The sequence below is a fragment of the Boleophthalmus pectinirostris genome, unplaced genomic scaffold (assembly GCF_026225935.1).
Source record: "Boleophthalmus pectinirostris isolate CB_2022bp ecotype Guang Dong unplaced genomic scaffold, ASM2622593v1 HiC_scaffold_9, whole genome shotgun sequence".
Classification (NCBI taxonomy): Eukaryota; Metazoa; Chordata; class Actinopteri; order Gobiiformes; family Gobiidae; genus Boleophthalmus; species Boleophthalmus pectinirostris.
The window spans coordinates 13,515,018-13,527,476 of NW_026571541.1; the positions used below are offsets into that span (position 1 = coordinate 13,515,018).

The following is a 12,459-nucleotide window of genomic DNA, read 5'->3' on the forward strand; positions in this document are numbered from 1 at the left end:
CAGGTCATACAGTTTTGCATCTCTTTTGGCAGGCTAAACATCTCTTTGGTTGAGCTTTATGAAAAATGTGTGACAGCAAACAGCCTTCTGGAGCTGTTGTATCCTTTGTCCTCAGCATCCCATCTTCCACTGAACTTGTGGAGAGGATTTTCTCTTTCATGAAGCATAAGTGGACTGATGTGCAGAACAAATTTTCCACTGAATTAATTAAAGCAGAGCTCATTGTTAGTCTTAATTATGAAATGTCTTGCACAGAGTTTACTCTGTAGCACTCAAAGACTAACAGCTCCTTTCTGCAGCAAGAGCTCAGAAGAAGTACAGATGGAAAAAATAGGCTGACTACAACTGTAGGCTACAGTCATGGTCTTTGAGGCACAAGTGTTTTTGTTTACAAGTTTACCTCAGACTTTGTGTTTGTGACTATGTTTGCATTTTTCTTATTACAATAATTGTACACTATGTTCTGCCTTGTATTGTTTTATATTAATTTAGACAGTTTAAATTTAAGCGGAACAGACATTTATTTTATTCTGTTAATTTTGTTATTTTGTATTAAAAATAAATTGCTGATAATTATTTATTTTCCATGTGTTCATATCACTCAAATATGCATCTAATTCAATTCAGGTTTGAGTCAAATAGTTAAAAAATAGCTTCACACATACAAAAAAGGGCTAAAAAGATTCAGTACACCAGGAAGGGTGAAGACAATCGGGCCAGCCAGCCCGGCCAATGAGGTGTCCCTTTTTTTTTTTTTTCAGGGAATTGGCAACCCTAGTAGAGGGCGTCCATTGCCCTGGACACAATTATCATTTTCCGGTCTTTTCCCAGAACAATGGACTAGGCTGAGAGAGTGACTTTGAATGAAAGAATGAATGAATGTTTATTTGGACAGTAACAGCAAAATCTGCACTCACACACAGCTCGTTCTTCTAGACCAGGGGTGTCAAACATATGACCCGGGGGCCAGATCCAACCCTCCAAGACCTTTAACCTGGTTCTCGGCTAATGAATATTTTAATTATATTTTCTATTAAAATATGGGTAATTTTCTGCACCGCTTAGCGTAGCAGCATCTCTACTGTCTCTGTGTGTGGCCCCTCCCACCAGAGCAGCACAAATGAAGAAAACTTACCTCTTTTAAAGGACGATAGTTTTGACTGTTGACCGTGACATATTATATTAAATATATATACAAATATTATAATAATATTGTAATATTCTAATATTTTGTAAAAGAAAGAGTTAATGAATTAAAAAAAAAAAGATTTCTGTAATAGATTTGTGTTTCTCTGCACAAATATTTCAACTTATTGTTATTTTTGGGGTTTATATGTCATGAGTTTTCTGATCCGGCCCCTTTGGGATCAAAGTAGGCTGGATACGGCCCCCGGACCAAAATGAGTTTGACACCCCTGATCTAGACAAAGGTGAGGCTTAGGCCGTAAGATGAAACCTGTTTTCGTTTTATCTTGCTCCAACCTCTGGGAACTACATGATCTTTATTCTAAAAAAAATAAGAGTTATGTTAAGCTTACAGCAAAACTTCTCTCTCATGTGAGAGGTCACGTGATCATGCTAAACCAATAGAGTAGCTGATTTTTGTTTATGGACCAGGAACATGGCAGCCTTCTTGGTTGTGTTCAACATTATGGAAATAGAGTAATTTCACAAAAATTCCACAAAAAAATCGTCTAAAGTGGGCCAAATGGATTCTAGAGGTGCTTTACACATTGCATGATGAAAAACAAGGTGAATAGTAAAGGTAAATTTTTTAATGCTGTCATTTTGATCAATAGAATGAAATAATGAGAACCAATAATTTATTCATTCACTCATTTATTCACTCATAACTATATACAACACTAATCAATCATAAAAACAATCTGCATGAAAAAACATATACACATATAAACCAGAAATCTGAGGCAATCTGCATGGCAAACATATACACATATATACAATAAACAATATAATAACATAAATGGTAATGTTACTAATGCAAAGAGATCTGAGGCAATAACTTAATGTCACTGTACTGTAGTCATCATTGTCAGTGTCAGGGCAATTATCATCTTCCTTCACCTCAGTTTCCTTTATGTTCGAGCCATTGGAACACCTGCAGAGATACACGAACATCTGCTTGTCTCACAGGCACTCTCTTTGCAACCGCAGTGTATCACATGTAAGACACTGTCAGGTGCTGGATTCCTTGTCATCCATGTCACTTGTACATTTCCAACTTCCAGGTGCCAACCGTATCCAGCAGGTGACGGAGCACCTATGTTTTGTTTCACACAGGACCTTATGATTGCAGCCTGATAATTTGACTTTTTGCAGTGCTGATGGGGGGCATCACTTGTGGGAGGGGGATCGACAATTCTGCCAAGGCCGATGCTGCCATGCAGAAAGCCTTGTACCTAGCCTCATTTATATTTTCAGCAGCTGGCTGATCATACAGGTGGCATACATATTTGCAAAGTACTACAAATGTTGAGTGGTCCAAGTTGAAGTCAGCCCCTAAATTTATAAAAGCCTTAAGGTACTCATCTTTTTCACGTTACAAAAAATTTCTTTCTTTTACCTTTACTGTAAAATGTACTTGTGGAGTCACACCCAGAGAATGTATGTATCCAATCAAGGCTGAACACACACTGGCTTCGAGAGCTGATGACACCTTGGTAATGTCTAAATGCATGTCCTGTTGCTTGTCCCAGTGAAAAATAAAAGCTGCATGGTAAATTTTTCTGCAGACTTACAGCAATGACTGCTACATTAGTGTCAGGGTTCCTAATGATGACAGTTGTATGCTCCCGTGCAGCATGTTGTTTAAGCAAAAAAAAAAAAAAAAAAAAACCCTTGTGTCACATTCTTCACAATCACACTGCAGGTCTTCAACAGCATGAACAGACTGTACACCCCCCAATACAGTTACACAGTGACATTGATATTGATTGTTATGTACAAGCTGCGGTTTTTGCCCAATCCTGTAAGGTCTGCATTTTTCTATGCAACATATTCCATGCTTCTTTGTTTGTTCCTTCCGAGAGAAACTTTTTCCACTGGGTTGGGATCCTCTGATCAGGGCCATAGACTTGCATGCATTGTGATCCTCAATCAGCTCTACGTGACCGTTCTAGGTTTTTAATGGTTATCTGGGGATATTGGTCAGTGACAAAGTCAATGTGTGTACACTTGTGCAGCAAAGCAAGTTGGACTATGTACTGCAGTATTGGCTCTGCAAGTTCTCCAAATGTACCTGGTCTTGATCGAATAGCCTGAATGACTGCCATACATTGTCAATTAAGCAGTCTCCACCTTTGCTCTCTAATAAATCCATTAGAGTTGACTTGTTTGTCTTAGCAAGTGAACCATCTGCACTGGCTAAAGGATATGACACAGTTCCCAAGGAGTAAGGCAGAATTTCTGTCTGAATTTCAGAATCTTTCTGCTTTGACCTAGGATGAGGAGCCTGGAAAAGAGCTTCTTGTCAGAGTGCAAAATCACTTCCTTGCCTGCTCCAGATTGCTTTTTGGCCTTAACCTGGTCACTGAAGGTCTTCAGTTTTTGTGACTTTATGGGTGCAAATATGTCAACTGCACTGGATAAAAGCCTCTGCTCCATGAACTCTTTCACAGCATGTTCACCCTTTTCTGAGGCCACATTCAAATCCTTTGTGATGTCTTCTGTAGCTATCCTTCCAGAGCTAAGACACACAATGTTGTCTTGGTATGTGTCAAAAGGGTTCAGTATTGAATCAGTGGTGGAAATTATTTTTGTGACAACCTTTTTATCAGCAGCAATCCATGTACCGTCAAGATCTTTTCGTGTACGGACTTCAGGAGACATCCCTGCCATAGATTCAAATTATCTTGCTATAGCAGCCCTTTCCAGTTGTGACAATATCCAACAGTACACTGCAGATTGAGTCTACGTCACGCCTGTCCAGCCACCTTTGGTCTTGGCATCCCTAATGTATGTTTGCTCAATAGCCTGGTCACAGGCAATGGAGGCAAATCCATATGCACTTTGTCATTGGACAGTCCACTGGCCTTTCACACTGATCTACATGTATAATGGACAAATTCACCATTTCCAGCCAGTATGAAGGTAAGTACCGAGCATAGTTTACTTGATCAAAGGCAAATAACCAGGGCATCATTAACTGTAATGTTGAGAGGTGAAGCTTCCAGTTAGATTCTCGTGTTGCTCTCACAAACAGAAGGAGCAGCTGCATCATGTCGATGTAGGAGCTCCAGAAAGCAAATGTTGCACTTTCTGTACTTTTCTTCTGCACAAAGTCAGTGTATTTTGAGCACATCCTCTGAAACCTCTGATCTGCACTCAAAACATCTATCAAGCTGTCTGGAAAGGCATGTTTTATTTCAGTGACGACATCCATGTACTCAGCTTTCTCTTGTGGTGGCAAGGAGTCCAAGAAGCTGATAAATCAGATGCGCTGCAGACTCTCATGTAGACGTTTATGAGCCCTCATGCTACGATTGTAGTGACGGCCACTGATTACCCCATTGATGGATCCTGGGGCAACTGGGGTAACTTCAGATTCAATGAGGATATCTTGAAGCCCTGCATCTCCAAATCTTTTGCCTAAAACACTCAGGTAGGACATGTATGTATGGAATTCACTGAGTCTAATCACTAAATGCTGTGTGAAGTCATCATTCTTCCAGCGCATTTGCTGTGCTTTGGCATATATAGCTTGGTCAAACACTAAAACTGTGATCCAGTTCCAGCTGGTCAGCAATCTGGACACTTCGCTTAATGATAGTGTTGACTGTTGACATCTCTGTTGGTGAGGCCTCAATGACAGGAAGACAATACAATGCTGACTTCTGCAGAGAGTTTTCACCTTGCAGCAGTGTATGGAACCCTGTCTAGGTTGGGATTGCACATCCTTCTGCATTTGTGGACTTAATGAATACATACACCAGTTCAGCTTGTGCAGCAAAGTGGGTGTCCATTCTGCATGTCTCTGCATCCATTTGTTGATCCAAGTTTTGTGGGCCTTGCCTTGTGGACTGATGGTGTGGCTCTATAGGTATTTGGGGAGAGCTCTGAATGAGGAAACTCCCTTTCTCAGTGGCTGTCTGGTGGCTGTGGACATAGTCTCGTTGGCAGAACTCTTGAGCATAATTCCATTTGTATAAATGGCCTGACAGCGTCTCCTCATCAAAGTCAATGTTATCCCACACAAGTGTTGTGGGTGCCCTCTTGGAGAATCCCTTTGATACTTTGTCACTGCCCCCTATAAGTGTCAGTTGGGCAAGGCTAGTGTCCAGACTCAACACTGTGTCCCATGATGCACAAAACATTTAAACCTAAACACAAGGACTTAGGTGTCTGCTTACGGCCCTTGGATGCCAGTTACACAATGTCTTGACAAACAGACACTTTCAGCAACACTTTCAAATGCAAATCACCTGCAATGTCGATAAAATGTTCCAGTGTTGGCTCCTCAGTGGCACCTACAATCCAGCTAACTAAATTGTACAGTTCAAGGAGAACAACAGTTTGCACTTCGGTAACATTTAGGTATTCTGCAGTGGGAGGCCATGGGCACGACATGCCAGGAGTGTCACTAAGCAGTCTTTTTAACAGATACGCTGCTGTATATAGTGTCCTTGTGTCCTCCCGTGTTCTTTGGAACTTTGTTGTCCTTTTTTTCAGTCTCGCTCTCTGCCTGGCTCATCTCACTAGAGTGTGTGGTGTCTGCACCTGAAGGTAACATGTCCAAGACAATTTCTGTCAACAGAGTCTCAGCACAAACCAGTTCAGAGACATTAAGCTTGGTGGGGGTGTGAAACACAAGCTGAGGGAAATCACGGCTCAGTCTCCTCTTCAGTGTATCCTGTCTGTAACACAACAAAACAGCAACAATGAAGAGGAATACCATCAAGAGCATACCGTAGGCTAAAGGTGGGCTTCATTATGGCTGTGGCTGGTATAGCCACAGCCATAATGAACTTTCATAAATCAACACAAAGAGTGGTAGAGGGAATGACAAACATTTCCGGCTGGAGCTTATGTGCCATACAACAGATTTAACACCAAATATTACCAAGAACAGCATTCATCACAAACTACACCATCAGCTGTTTCCTTTGTTGCCAAATAATAAATGTCTGTGCAGACAGCAAGCTGAGTGGTCTCTCTCTCTCTCACACACACACACACGCACGCGCACACACACACCATGTGAAAATGGTCTTGCATGTGGCAATAAAAAATTGCCTTACAATTACCTGTAGTTTGAAGCATCAAGATCTTTACTTGACTTCACGAGTTCTACGAAGGCCTTCCTCAGCTGGCCCACTCTCAGCACCTCCTGGTTGATGAGCAGTCTTTGGCAGATGATCCTCTCGCAGAACAGCTTATAGCTGACATCAAAGGTTGGCTCATTTCTGAAAAACAAAAGAAATGAAACACATTGCGCTCTATATTTATGTAAAGTTAATAAATTACTTACTGTTCTTTGTCTGGTCTCTTGGGCACACACAAAAATTTGGTGTACTGTTGGTAACAACTCTTGTGGTACTGCACCTCCAGAGGCACACAGTCTTTGTCCTTGATATGAATAAGAATGGACTGGTCCTTCAACTCAGCAGCTTTCTGCAACTTGTCTTGTAGAAAAGACAGACAGAGCGACACAGACTTTATTTATCCCGAAGGTAATAAAGATGTCCAGTGGCATATAAACATCAAGGCACACAGACATACGGCATCCACACAAACATACATACTACCCTATGACATCAATACACACAGACATACATACTACCCAAATGCCAAGGGAGATCTAACCATGTGCAGTTTAGTTTGCAGTATAGTTTTGTTTGGTTATGACATGTTACATGTTCAGTAGTGTGAATAGTCATTCAACTAGTGTCTGTGTGTGTGTGTATGTGTCGTTTGCTTGCTTTGACAATGTATTTGAAGTCTTTCTTGCATATTATGCACAGAGCAGGAAGGATGGGGCCAGAGCTCGAGATGGGCAGGCTTGAGCTGGATCAGAGTGTCTTCATAATCAGGCTCAGAGTCGTCCTGCCCGATGATATCAACTCCCCTCTCCCTCTCACGCTCGACAACCCTTTGTGTTTTTTCTATGGCAACCTTGTCAATAACCCTCTGGTACATGTGGGATGGAAAGCAGCATCCTCCGGAATGTTCTCAAACTACACATCAAGGCAGTGATTGTAACAGCTACCTTTTGGCACTCACTCCTCAACTCCAGCCACCGTGTTAGGCAGTTCCTAAAAGTATTATACCGTGTGAACTTTTGACTTTTCTCGTGCATCACAGTAGCTAAATGCATATAGCACTACTTCCATCCCGATGTTTTTGTTCTTTTTACAGTTTCTGGTGAGTTTTCCTCATCTTCGGTACTACTCGATGAAACGCTGCAGCCTGCCATCTTGCTTTCGGTTTATCAAATGCAGCCATCTTATTGGTGTAGACCGATCACGTGACGACCGTGGCGTCTCTCCAGTGTTGTGCAACTTCACACTTTTCTACTAGTTCAAAGTTCAGTTCACAAATGTTCAAAGTGAACTGTTCACGTTCATAGTTCAAAATTTACATTTTGGACTAGTTCAAAGTTCAGTTCATTTTATGTTTAGGTGTGATATGTAAATGAAAGGCTGAACTTATTTTTCAAGCTGACTTCTATAACTGTAGCCTACCTACCTTCTAGCCTAAAACTGTTTACTGTAGATCTTAAATTCTATCACACAAAATTGACATTTTTGTATATATATCGTATGGACAAAGGACACAAAATGATTTTTTGTTTATGGTTTATGTGTCTGTTGCCCCAATACTGTTTTTCTAGAAAAAGACAGGAAAAGAAATGTATCATAAAAAAACATAGTAAATAATTTTTATGTGTCAGAAGGGCATCTTTGCTTTCAACTTTTTTTTTTTTTTTTTTAAATCAACTATACACACCTCTATAAACTAGGAATCCCTCTGTAGTGGGAAGGTGAACTAAGACTTTCAGTAAACTGTCAGCTTCTTCTGGAGGGGCCTGAAAAGAGCCTTAAAGGTTGTATAGAGGATTTTCCAAGGAACGAGAAATCCAGCGACTGTTTGTCCTTTTTCAAATGTTGCGCATGCGTGAAACCACCCCCCCTCCCCTACAGCTCCCTACGTAGAAACGCCTTCTCCCGCCTCCTCTTTACGCCAGAAACAGGTTTGTTTACAGCCGGTGAGCTGCACATGACTTGTAAACAACTAACTACAGTGTTGGTTAGGCAAGGCGGAGAAGTGAGGAGCGGGGGGAGCGGGTGTGCGGACATTTCGTTCGCGGACGAGAAGTGAGGAGCAGGGAGAAGAGCGGAGCAGGGAGAGGAGAGAGGAGAGGGGAGCGGTGCGCGGAGATTCCGTGCCCGGAGAAGTGAAGAGAAGGGGGAAGAGCGGAACGGGCAGCGGGGACAGGAGCAGGAAAGGGGAGCAGAGAAGGTTGCGCGGAGATTCAGTGCGAATGAACTAGCTACAACACGCAGCAGCAAGCGGACTCTTTCTTTGCCTTGAAAAATTACGTTTTCAGACATAGGATATCGCTTTCGTGTCCTGAAAAACGTTTGACTAGCTCTTGGAAATAAAGTACGTTTTCATAATAAGCAGAAGTTACCTGTCCAGGAGTAATTTGGCGACCAATGCGTCAGTCTTTAGACCCTGCGTCTGCTTCAGTCGCGCCATCGCTGGAATGAATCTACAAGAATCACCTTAGTTTGGCTTCGCTGCTTTTCCCCTTGTCTTCTTCTTTCAGCGACCTCAAAAACGGACTTTCTTTTGCGGCTAACTGCTCCTGGATTCTTGTCGCCATTGCAACAAACTTTGTGCTAACTGTGAGGAAGATATAGGTCAAAAAAAGCCGCTAAGAACTGTTGCGTTGGTGGAGTAAACAGCGTCTGTGCATCTTGCGTCTGTGGACTGCGTGACAGGCGTACGTAAACCACGTACCAGCTGCGCGCAGGCAAGTCAGTTACGCTAGAAACGTAGGGAGATTGATTGACAGCCTGTCAGCTAACAGATAACGAGGCAATGTCGTTATCTATTGGCAAATGTTTAGCCCCACCACGTCCAGAGTTGATGAATTTTTATTCTCTTTTTTTTGGTCATCATAATTACAAGGCTACTGCACCTCTATAATGCTATCATTGACAACTTGAAACAAAAAAAACACAAAAAAAAAATCCTCCATACAACCTTTAAAAGAGAGTCCAGAAGGATTAAAGGTGTTCACAAACATGTCTCTTTATTAGGCTCACACAGGTACAGATCTCTTGATTCAAGTTGATTCACACAGCATCTCTCCACGTCACCTCTCCTAGTACAAGAAGAGCTGACAGCTTTATACTGACCATCTCGTCAGAATATTGACAAACTGTAACTGGTATTTACAGGAAATTCACAGAAATGTTGACCCAGACAGTGTAACCACAGATAGTCATATGTTAAAGAGTTCACACACTCCCCCTTTATGTCTCATATACATCACAAAGTCCATCATAACATGTCCCAAACTCATTGACATTTTAAAGTTCAGACACTGACTTCTCTTTATGACACATGTACAAGAACATTGAACCCCTTCCACATTGCATGGTGAATTAACATGAATGAAACACTAAAAATACAGAAATTAATTCCCACAACTATGATCACACTTACACGTGTGATCATAAAACAAAGTTTAAAGAGACATGTCACCTCCTCATATGAGTAAATACCAATAAAAATATCTTAGCTCTCTTTATTACAACACATCTCAGGTTTTACTAACATAATACACTTGAATAACATAATGCATGATCAAAACATGACTCTCGGACAGCAGAATAAGAGGCAAGGAGCACCTTTAAATTTAGTTTTATCTATATTTAAGTCAAAAGTTAAATCTGTAGGGTTTTAATCAAACCCAGTCATCAGGTTTGGGATGTCAGAATTGAAAATCAGCAAATAGTAATAAAATCTAAGAAATAAGTGCATGTGTCAGAACAGAAGTAACCAATTGTTTTACCAGTGATCTGAGACATGGGATGATGCAACATCCAATTTAACCAAGTATTTTCATTCAAATTTTGTCCTGTTTCAATTTCAGTAGTTTTAGTTGAAACATTAAATCACTCTCTTAAGTGGCTTATCAGTTTAAAATTGTCATTTGTATATAGCCTTCAAAATGTAACTTTATTTTCCATTGCATGGTATAGAAGTAGTATAACTTTGGCAATCCCAATTGCATAATAATTTCTTTTATCAAACAAATGTCTCTACTTGAATATTATACCACAAAATTTACAAATTTAGGCATTTCTCTTTTGTACTTTTTGTTAATTTCAGTGCTCATTGTCTTTTACCCATTGTTGGTTGCCAATTCAGTTGTATGATAAGCTTGTCATTTTGATTGTCGGCTGCCATTTTTGTCCAGCTGTCCGAGGCCAGTAGTTTTATGGATAGAAACTATAACAGAACAGACAAAACAGACAGAAATTAGCATAATCAAAAATAAACATTGGGAATAAAAATTGAAATTTTTCAAAAAGCATATGGCCTATACTCTCCTTCTATGTTTTTCTCCCCCCCTTCTCCTCCCTCTCTTCTGAAGCCCCAGTGGCAGAAGGTGGTCAGACTTGTCCCTCAGGGTCTCTTTTTTCCAGCGACGTCTAGACATGGTCGACTTTTCTCCATCTTCATCAGTAGAATGAAACATGAGTGACATGCCAGTTACTGCCTCAGTTGGTTCTCCCATGACATCATGGTGTAGGATGGTAGCATGCTGAAGCCCACTGTCCGTAGAGAAGACATATGAAGTTCACTTTGTACTGGCCTGGGAAGGCTCCACTGCGACCAGGTGTCAAGCGTGGACATAGAACCAGCACAGGCATCTCCAGACGAGGCGCTCAGATGGGCGCTCAGTGCAGTTGTGTCGAATGATGCTTCGAAGGCAGAACTGTTGACAGAAGTTGAACATGGACTGCGTCAGCTGGTAACAGAGTCGTCTGCAGACTGGAACCTGCAAACCACGATGTAGATCTCATATCAGTCACAGCACAGCAGTCAGTCACATGCTCCTCCTGAAACAGCCAAATCTTGACAGGTGAGTGGTAACCCTGGGAATGTCCCCTGACCGTGCACTCGTCAGGAGTGTATCCCCAGAGCTCGTAGTAGGAGAGGAACTCTCCAGATCACAGCTGTATAAAGTTGTCGTAGTCCATGGGCAGGAAGACTGGTAGAAGACAAGAACTCTGAGTAGAAGATGATCTCTACCCGGTTGTTGCAGAGACTAGTGCAGCACACTTAGTCAAGATGGGGTTAACAGCATTGTCCAGTATGTCGTAGGTAGTGACGTCAGGCAGGCCACATCTCTGTGTAATGTGAATGTCTCTCCTCGTGATGGTGAAGTCGCCTCAGATGAAGTTCATGTCAGGGATCTGACCTCTGAGCAAAGAGTCATAGAACTGCTGACCAAACTTCTCCTTCACCAAGTGAGCAGTGTCTCATTGCTGCTTGTAGATGGACTGACCCTTCAGTGACTCCACGCTGAAGTCGTTGGTTTTAGCTGGCGTGATGAAAAAGACCACCAGAGTCACATCACTGCAGTGCAGCTTCTGTAGGTAGTTGAGGTGAAACAGAGACTCCAAGAAGATGTCAGCTCCTTTGTTGGAGCTCGTAGCATCTGGTGATAAAGAAAAACAGAGTCTCGTCCAGGTTAAAGTTCAAATGTCCACAGAAGTGTCCTCACGGAAACTTCTAGGTTTGCGTTACTGGTGACGTGGAAGTTCTGTAACTTGTAGATGGCTGAAAACTCCTTGGCATCGAAGCCTATCAGCCTCTTCTTCAAGCGCCTTTTCAGAAAACCATCAATTGATTTAATGTGACAAATGTGGTACATTGGGACGTCTCATACTATTTTTGGTAGAGTGGATTACTATTAACTTTATTCTCATTTTACAAATTTTTTCTTTTTTTTTTAAATAGTAGATTGGTATTTTAGAGTGATTGTTTCCTTCCTTCACTTTATCACTTCTTGTCCTTAGTCCAATTTCTAAACAGAAAATTCAACTTAGATGAAATTTGAAATCTCAGTTTAGAAGCCAGCATTGCCTTATTACAGTTCTAATTAAGATTATTTATTTAAAATTTAAACAATTTTAGTATTCACATCAAATAACTGTTTATTTCGAAATCATTAATTAATTAAAGCAGGTTTCATAGGAAAATTCATGTCCATAAGATTAATACTGAGATCAAAAAAGGATTAAAATGCAAGTGAAGTCCAGGTTGTGGACAAACTAAACTAGGAAAAAGCAGAAATAAAAACAAAGATAAACCAAAGATAAACTCGGATTAATTCAGAACTAAACCATGATCAACCCAACCAGGTTTAAACTAGTACTAAACCAAGATTAACGCAGCTCTAACTCAGAACTAAACCAA

The 12,459-nt window shown here is 41.1% G+C and overlaps 1 pseudogene; it reads right to left on the bottom strand.

Annotated features, from left to right (window-relative positions):
• Nucleotides 1-9,733: 9,733 nt before the first annotated feature.
• On the bottom strand, nucleotides 9,734-11,914 carry LOC129407263 (glycogen [starch] synthase, liver-like; annotated as a pseudogene).
• Nucleotides 11,915-12,459: the final 545 nt, after the last annotated feature.